Source organism: Silene latifolia, chromosome 9 (assembly GCF_048544455.1).
Source record: "Silene latifolia isolate original U9 population chromosome 9, ASM4854445v1, whole genome shotgun sequence".
NCBI lineage: Eukaryota > Viridiplantae > Streptophyta > Magnoliopsida > Caryophyllales > Caryophyllaceae > Silene > Silene latifolia.
The window spans coordinates 162807073-162815793 of record NC_133534.1 but is presented as its reverse complement, the minus strand read 5'-3'; the positions used below and the strand labels follow the sequence as shown (position 1 = coordinate 162815793).

Genomic DNA, 8721 nt, shown 5'->3' with positions numbered 1-8721 from the left:
TTGATAAAGAAAGAGGCGAAACCACGGTTGTTGAGATGGATTTTGCTTCTTCAAGAATTCGACTTAGAAATAATAGATAAGAAAGGGGCCGAGAATGTAGTGGCGGATCACTTGTCAAGAATTCAGTTTCATGATGAAGATGGAGAAACACCGATCAATGACTCTTTCCCCGATGATATCTTAGTGGCCATCCAAACACAACTTGAGAGGCATATTACTCCATGGTTTTCCGATTATGCCAACTATATTGTTGGAAAAGTACTCCCTCCAAACATAAGCTACAACCAAAGAAAGAGTTTTTTGTTCGAAGTCAAGAGGTACTTTTGGGATGATCCATATCTTTACAAAGAGTGTAGTGATGGGCTCTACCGAAGGTGCATCCCTCAATGGGAAATTCAAGGAATCTTGGTGTAGGAAATAATCTGTATACTTCCCATGAAATTGAAGGATTATAACGAATTTAATTAAGACGATTACTTCTATTCGCCTACCGAACATCGAGTTTTTGTTGCGGCTAGTGCGACGTTCTTAGAGAAAGAATTTCTCGAGAACAAGACGAGTAATAGAACCTTCGAGCTGTCGGAGATTCTAGAACCAACAACCGAGGAACGGATGGAGGAAGTTGTTCCTCCAACTGATGATACGGTTAATATTCCTGAGGAACCTAGGAGGTCGGGTAGAGTCTCTTATCCTCCGGACGTTACATTGGTATGGTCGAGGAGAATGACGTTTTACTTCTAGAGAGTAATGAACCCGCTACCTATAAAGGTGCCATGACCTGTTCCGACTCAAAGCTATGGCTCGAAGCCATGCAATCCGAGATGGACTCCATGTATGAGAATGACGTATGTGATCTAGTTGATTTACCTAATAAGGTAAAACCTCTACAGTGCAAATGGCTTTACAAAATAAAGCTGTAATACTCCAAACATTTTAAACTAATTTTAATACTTTATTTAAATTTCAAGAAAAAAAAAATTAATAATGAGAAAACAAAAATGAAATTAGAAACTTAAAATGTTGGTCATCATCTGTTGTAAGTCGGCTCCTTTTATTTTTTTCATCACTTTGAAGTCTTAGATTGATAAAACTCTATTTGGCCCCTATTTCTGCAATCACAAAAGAATTATAATTTTATAATTTCCTTTTATTCTCTTCTCTGGAACATTCATCTGATTAGGAATTACACCGTCATTTACTCTTCCGTTTTTTTTTTATTTTTTGGTGGAACTCCACCAGCATGGTCAAGGGGAAAGAAAGAAGAAGGAGATTTTGAGCATCTTCATCCTTAGCCAACCATGTTCAACATTCTTACAGTGAAATTTGAGATTTTCAACATATGATTTTATCGATCCACTCCCTTATTTAAGGTAACATGATTCTACCGATCCTAATATTTGTACTATTATTCGGGATTGTGTGTTTAAGTGCTAATTGATTTCGTTGTTGGATGACCGAACTTGATTATCTTAAATTAACTATGGCACATGTTGATATTCATATATATTATTGGATATTATTTCTTCCTTGTTTGGTTGATTAATGGGTAAGATGGGGTTAGATCTATCAATATTGTCAAAGTATGGTTACATAATACTAAGAGGTAGTGGAGTATGTTAATTAATATTGGAATTAGTATTGATGGGTTGAGCGATAATATCGAGTCTATACAAACAATCATATTAGTTGATGATTTCTTTAAGGTAGTATCCAATAGATTACTTAACTAGGTAGCTAAACCCATTTGGATGAGGATTGATGACGGTGGGGAACAATAAGTTGTTTAATTTAATTTTCGTTGGTCTTATACAAATTAAGATGATGAGTATTCTCGTATTTCAATTGTTGTGTAACATTTGGAGTCCCGACTTATATTTGGCTTTTGAGCTTAGACTTGTGAGTACACAGAACCTAATTCGGTTAGTATTATGTTTCAGCTGTTGTTCTTTGATATGGTAAGTGGTGAGTAGCTTGAAACTCCGAGCGTTGAGCAATCCTTTAAAGGGACATTTGACGACAAGGATATTGAAATTGAGATTGGTATAGATTTATGAGGTCTTTGTGCAATATTATATTGTACGGTCCATGTGTGACCTTGGTTAACGTTCTTTATTATTGAGTTTGTATTGATATTGAGCATGAAGTATTGTCTTGTAGGTTTTTCTCCCCATTCACTGTACTTGGCTTAAGAACGATAATAAAAAAAATACATGATATCTACTTGGAGTTTTATACTAGGAGTTGAGTTTGGAATAGTGAAATCGAATTTGCTTAATTATGGTAGTGCGTAAATGAGTATTGTATCCAGGGAATAAATTTTATTAATTTAGTCTTCTGAGATTAGTTGCGGAGCGTTTTTATTATGTTCCGTGTTTATTTTTATTTACACGTAGTAAGTACTCGAGTTATATTATTTTTAAAGTAATTATACTATTTTCTTTGTAATATGACAACTCAACTTTATTTCGGAATTTTATAGTTTATTTAGCGTATCTGCTAAAATTTAAAGTCATAAGACTAGAGGATTAAAGTTTGGCTCACAACCCGCAGTGGCGAGCCGGGCATATAAAAATGCCTATTGAATATAGATTGGCTCAGAACCCGCAGTGGCGAGCCGGGCATATAAAAATGCCTAGTGAATAAAGTTTGGCTCACAACCCGCAGTGGCGAGCCGGGCATATAAAAATGCCTAGTGAATATAGATTGGCTCAGAACCCGCAGTGGCGAGCCGGGCATATAAAAATGCCTAGTGAATATAGATTGGCTCAGAACCCGCAGTGGCGAGCCGGGCATATAAAAATGCCTAGTGAAAATAGATTGGCTTAGAACCCGCAGTGGCAAGCCACGCATATAAAATTGCCTAGTGAAGTTTATATATTGGCTCACAACCCGCAGTGGCGAGCCGAACATACAAAAGATTGTTTTAGAAGTCGACCTGACATAGAGGTGTATACATCAAGTCTTATAGCCTGCCGTTTCTTGTTAATCTCTTAGTCTCGAGGAAGTAAAGTTTCTTACCATATAATTTATGTCTACTTGGTTTATTTATGTGTGTGCTAAGGTGAATTGCATTGACTATAACATTATTCTTTATAAATAGAGGTAGCTAATATTATTTTGCTATAACTAGAGATACATTATTTATGATAAGGAGGTGTATGTGGAGATTTAAAGAGTATCATACTAGTATTAGCTAAGTAAATGTGATTGCAGGAGAAAACTATGTGAATTAAGTTGGTGTGCATATGTTGTTAAAAGGTTGATTACTTGTATTTCACAGAAGAAATATTTTTAAGAATATTAAGTATGACATTTGTTTTGAGGTTGTGATATTTATAAGATTGATTATTGGTATTGGGGCCGTTGTGCCAAGTTTTAGTTTGGGTCCATTGTGACCATGGTTATTATTTAGATAGTTATTTTATTTTGAAATCAATATTGAGATCAAGTATTTTTTTCGCGGTACTCTTGCTGGTTCAGTGTTCACCCACCCCTTGGTTGAGTCATTGGGTCAATGATGGTATAATACTGGTTATAAGTTGAGATATTGTGAGTTTATTTGGTACGAGCTGTTGTTGTGAGAGTGAGACATGAAATAAAGGAGTTCGTGAGTGTGTGTAATACTATGTGAAACTATTGAGAAATCTTTGAGTTTACTGTGGTTTTACTCTGTTACCAGCTTACTTTCTTTCTTCCGGTTAACGTGTTTTCTCCCTTTTGGGCTGCCCGTCATGGGTATAGAGTTTTATTTTTCACTCTGTCAATTGCCAATTGTTTTCAGGTGGATTGTTTCCGTTGAGCTCGAGTCATCTTAAAGTGGATTTTCAGTCAAGTTTTGTATTAAGTATTTTGTACCAGCTTTATCATTTATTTATTTATTTTATTAATGGTTTGTAAACTCTGAAAAGATAGTTCTAAATTTTACATTTTACTATTTTGAGCAGCTTTGTATATTTCCAGTGACATTCTCGATTTTTCGACCAGCTTTTTATATAAATGTTATTTTTAAATTAGCCTGAAAATCGAGGTTGTTACAATTGGTATCAGAGTGGTTTTCTTTCTTGGTTAGGTGTTCAGATCGTCATATCTTAGCACCGCTGATTTTAATTTTTTTTAAGGTTTCCTAGTTTGGTGTCTAGATCCTCTCTTGACATTGCCCTATTAAATTTTATATTTTCAAAAGTTCACGAAATGATAGAAGTGTTGTAGTTGTTTTTGAACTCGAACGAATTAGTAAACTCTCAATAATCTTTCAACCCACTTCAATCTTTACTTACAAAAATTTTAGTAAAGCTGATTGAATATGGGGCTTTGTATTATGGAGGATTTAGGAGGAGGTGAATCCATGAATAATTCTTCAGTTACAAAGAAATCGGTCAACTTAATGATATTACTTGGATAAGACAGTCCCATATACACCTCCTTGGAGGGCAGGAACCGCATTTCTTGTATTCCTGTTTGCAATTAGGGTCTATTTTGTTAAAAGGGTATTTCTTCATTCTATATTTACTTGGGTGTTATGTCATGTTTCGGTTAAGTGATTTCATGTCCCCTTTGACTTTGGTTGTTCCTAATTCTAAGCCTTCTTATGGCGGCATTTTGCCCACCAAACGTTCTGATGAGTTCAAGCCCTTTATTCTCCGTCTTCTCGAGTTTAAGTTCTGGTATGGTGAATATCCGCTTTCATATTTAATTTCTTTTGGTTGGTGCAATTTGCTTTCATATATCTACGGTGTTTTCTTTGTGGATTAGTTTGGTTTCATAAGTTTTTGATTAATAATAGTAGGAATATAGGATTGTATGCCCTGTAGATGTATTTGACAAATTAATGTGTTTTAGGCTTGTAACTTTCGATCCTTGAGACTGTAACTAAGATGGATGATAGCCGGTGGAGTAAAGATGCTAGCTATTATTTTGAGTGTTTTTTTCCCCAGTTATTTATACCTTTTTTCATGCGATAGTTCTCGACCAAGCTTAATCTTGACTCCAAATCCATTTTTATGGTTTATTGAGCCTTTTCTATTGTATCAAGGCACCGTTCAAGTTTCTAGCTTACGAATCTTGCTTGCTGATCTTTGCAACCAGCAAAGAACATATTAACCATAGTTCTATCATGATCAATTTGAGTGTACATTTGTTTTGGTGGAAATGTATATGTTTTATTACAATGCTAATAAATGGTAATGAAACATGAAAGAACGGAATACAAAACTCTGGAATTGAAGGTTGAAAGAAGTTTGGAGAATCATTGTTTATGTTGCTTTTAATCATAGTGTAATACCAGTCAGATTTTACTTTGTTTTGATTTTCTAAACTCAAACTTCGGGACGAAGTTCCTTTTAAGGGGGGAATATTGTAATACCCCAAACATTTTAAACTAATTTTAATACTTTATTTAAATTTCAAGAAAAAAAATTAATAATGAGAAAACAAAAATGAAATTAGAAACTTAAAGTGTTGGTCATCATCTGTTGTAAGTCGGCTCCTTTTATTTTTTTTTATCACTTTGAAGTCTTAGATAGATAAAACTCTATTTGGCCCCTATTTCTGGGAATCACAAAAGAATTATAATTTTATAATTTCCTTTTATTCTCTTCTCTGGAACATTCATCTGATTAGGAATTACACCGTCATTTACTCTTCCGTTTTTTTTTTTTTTTTTGGTGGAACTCCACCAGCATGGTCAAGGGGAAAGAAAGAAGAAGGAGATTTTGAGCATCTTCATCCTTAGCCAACCATGTTCAACATTCTTACAGTGAAATTTCAGATTTTCAACATATGATTTTATCGATCCACTCCCTTATTTAAGGTAACATGATTCTACCGATCCTAATATTTGTACTATTATTCGGGATTGTGTGTTTAAGTGCTAATTGATTTCGTTGTTGGATGACCGAACTCGATTATGTTAAATTAACTATGGCACATGTTGATATTCATATATATTATTGGATATTATTTCATCCTTGTTTGGTTGATTAATGGGTAAGATGGGGTTAGATCTATCAATATTGTCAAAGTATTGTTACATAATACTAAGAGGTAGTGGAGTATGTTAATTAATATTGGAATTAGTATTGATGGGTTGAGCGATAATATCGAGTCTATACAAACAATCATATTAGTTGATGATTTCTTTAAGGTAGTATCCAATAGATTACTTAACTAGGTAGCTAAACCCATTTGGATGAGGATTGATGACGGTGGGGAATAATAAGTTGTTTAATTTAATTTTCGTTGGTCTTATACGGATTAAGATGATGAGTATTCTCGTATTTCAATTGTTGTGTAACATTTGGAGTCCCGACTTATATTTGGCTTTTGAGCTTAGACTTGTGAGTACACAGAACCTAATTTGGTTAATATTATGTTTCAGCTGTTGTTCTTTGACATGGTAAGTGGTGAGTAGCTTAAAACTCCGAGCGTTGAGCAATCCTTTAAAGGGACATTTGACGACAAGGATATTGAAATTGAGATTGGTATAGATTTATGAGGTCTTTGTGCAATATTATATTGTACAGTCCTTGTGCGACCTTGGTTAAGGTTCTTTATTATTGAGTTTGTATTGATATTGAGCATGTAGTATTGTCTTGTAGGTTTTTCTCCCCGTTCACTGTACTTGGCTTAAGAACGATAATAAAAAAATACATGATAGCTACTTGGAGTTTTATACTAGGAGTTGAGTTTGGAATAGTGAAATCGAATTTGCTTAATTATGGTAGTGCGTAAATGAGTATTGTATCCAGGGAATAAATTTTATTAATTTAGTCTTCTGAGATTAGTTGCGGAGCGTTTTTATTATGTTCCGTGTTTATTTTTATTTACACGTAGTAAGTACTCGAGTTATATTATTTTTAAAGTAATTATACTATTTTCTTTGTAATATGACAACTCAACTTTATTTCGGAATTTTATAGTTTATTTAGCGTATCTACTAAAATTTAAAGTCATAAGACTAGAGGATTAAAGTTTGGCTCAGCCACGCATATAAAAATGCCTAGTGAAGTTTATATATTGGCTCACAACCCGCAGTGGCGAGCCGAACATACAAAAGATTGTTTTAGTAGTCGACCTGACATAGAGGTGTACACATCAAGTCTTATAGCCTGGCGTTTCTTGTTAATCTCTTAGTCTCGAGGAAGTAAAGTTTCTTACCATATAATTTATGTCTACTTGGTTTATTTATGTGTGTGCTAAGGTGAATTGTATTGACTATAACATTATTCTTTATAAATAGAGGTAGCTAATATTATTTTGCTATAACTAGAGATACATTATTTATGATAAGGAGGTGTATGTGGAGATTTAAAGAGTATCATACTAGTATTAGCTAAGTAAATGTGATTGCAGGAGAAAACTATGTGAATTAAGTTGGTGTGCATATGTTGTTAAAAGGTTGATTACTTGTATTTGACAGAAGAAAGATTTTTAAGAATATTAAGTTTGACATTTGTTTTGAGGTTGTGATATTTATAAGATTGATTATTTGTATTGGGGCCGTTGTGCCAAGTTTTAGTTTGGGTCCATTGTGACCATGGTTATTATTTAGATAGTTATTTTATTTTGAAATCAATATTGAGATCAAGTATTTTTTTCGCGGTACTCTTGCTGGTTCAGTGTTCACCCACCCCTTGTTTGAGTCATTGGGTCAATGATGGTATAGTACTGGTTATAAGTTGAGATATTGTGAGTTTATTTGGTACGAGCTGTTGTTGTGAGAGTGAGACATGAAATAAAGGAGTTCGTGAGTGTGTGTAGTACTATGTGAAACTATTGAGAAATCTTTGAGTTTACTGTGGTTTTACTCTGTTACCAGCATACTTTCTTTCTTCCGGTTAACGTGTTTTCTCCCTTTTGGGCTGCCCGTCATGGGTATAGAGTTTTATTTTTTACTCTGTCAATTGCCAATTGTTTTCAGGTGGATTGTTTCCGTTGAGCTCGAGTCATCTTAAAGTGGATTTTCAGTCAAGTTTTGTATTAAGTATTTTGTACCAGCTTTATCATTTATTTATTTATTTTATTAATGGTTTGTAAACTCTGAAAAGATAGTTCTAAATTTTACATTTTACTATTTTGAGCAGCTTTGTATATTTCCAGTGACATTCTCGATTTTTCGACCAGCTTTTTATATAAATGTTATTTTTAAATTAGCCTGAAAATCGAGGTTGTTACAAAAGCTTTCTGTAGACGCGCAACCAGATGCCTATAAGGCACGACTTGTGGCAAAAGGTTTCACTCAAGTGCAAGGATTGCATTATGATGAGATTTTTGCACCTGTAGTCATGCTACATCCTAAGAAAGTATGCAAGCTTAAGCATTCCATTTATGGACTTATGCAAGCTTCTCGGAGTTGGAATCATCGTTTCGACCAGGTGATAAAAGAGTATGGTTTCACTCGATCGGTCGAGGAACCATGCTTATATATCAAGTCGAGTGGGAGCAAGATTGTATTCTTGATATTGTATGTCGATGACATACTCTTGATTGGGAATGACATTCCTCTCCTATCTTCAGTTAAAGAATGGTTGAATAACCATTTCCAGATGAAAGATCTGGGTGAGGCACAGCGCATTTTGGGAATCCGTATCTACCGAGATAGATCACGACGGACGTTATCACTTAGTCGAGAGTCTTATTTGGATAAGATTCTTGAGAAGTTCAAGCATGACCAACTCCAAGAAGGGGAACCTTCCAATGACGACTGGGATGCAGTTGAGCAAG

General features: G+C 34.5%; 1 long non-coding RNA gene across 2 annotated transcripts; it reads left to right on the top strand.

Moving 5' to 3' along the window:
* Positions 1–996: 996 nt before the first annotated feature.
* On the top strand, positions 997–8100 carry LOC141600179 (uncharacterized). Of its 2 annotated transcripts, XR_012524236.1 has the most exons (4): positions 997–1370; positions 3782–4664; positions 5679–5809; positions 7919–8100. It is a non-coding gene; the product is annotated as an uncharacterized LOC141600179 (long non-coding RNA). The 2 variants fall into 2 exon arrangements; XR_012524235.1 differs by lacking the exon at positions 3782–4664 and having other exon boundaries at positions 1022–1370.
* Positions 8101–8721: the final 621 nt, after the last annotated feature.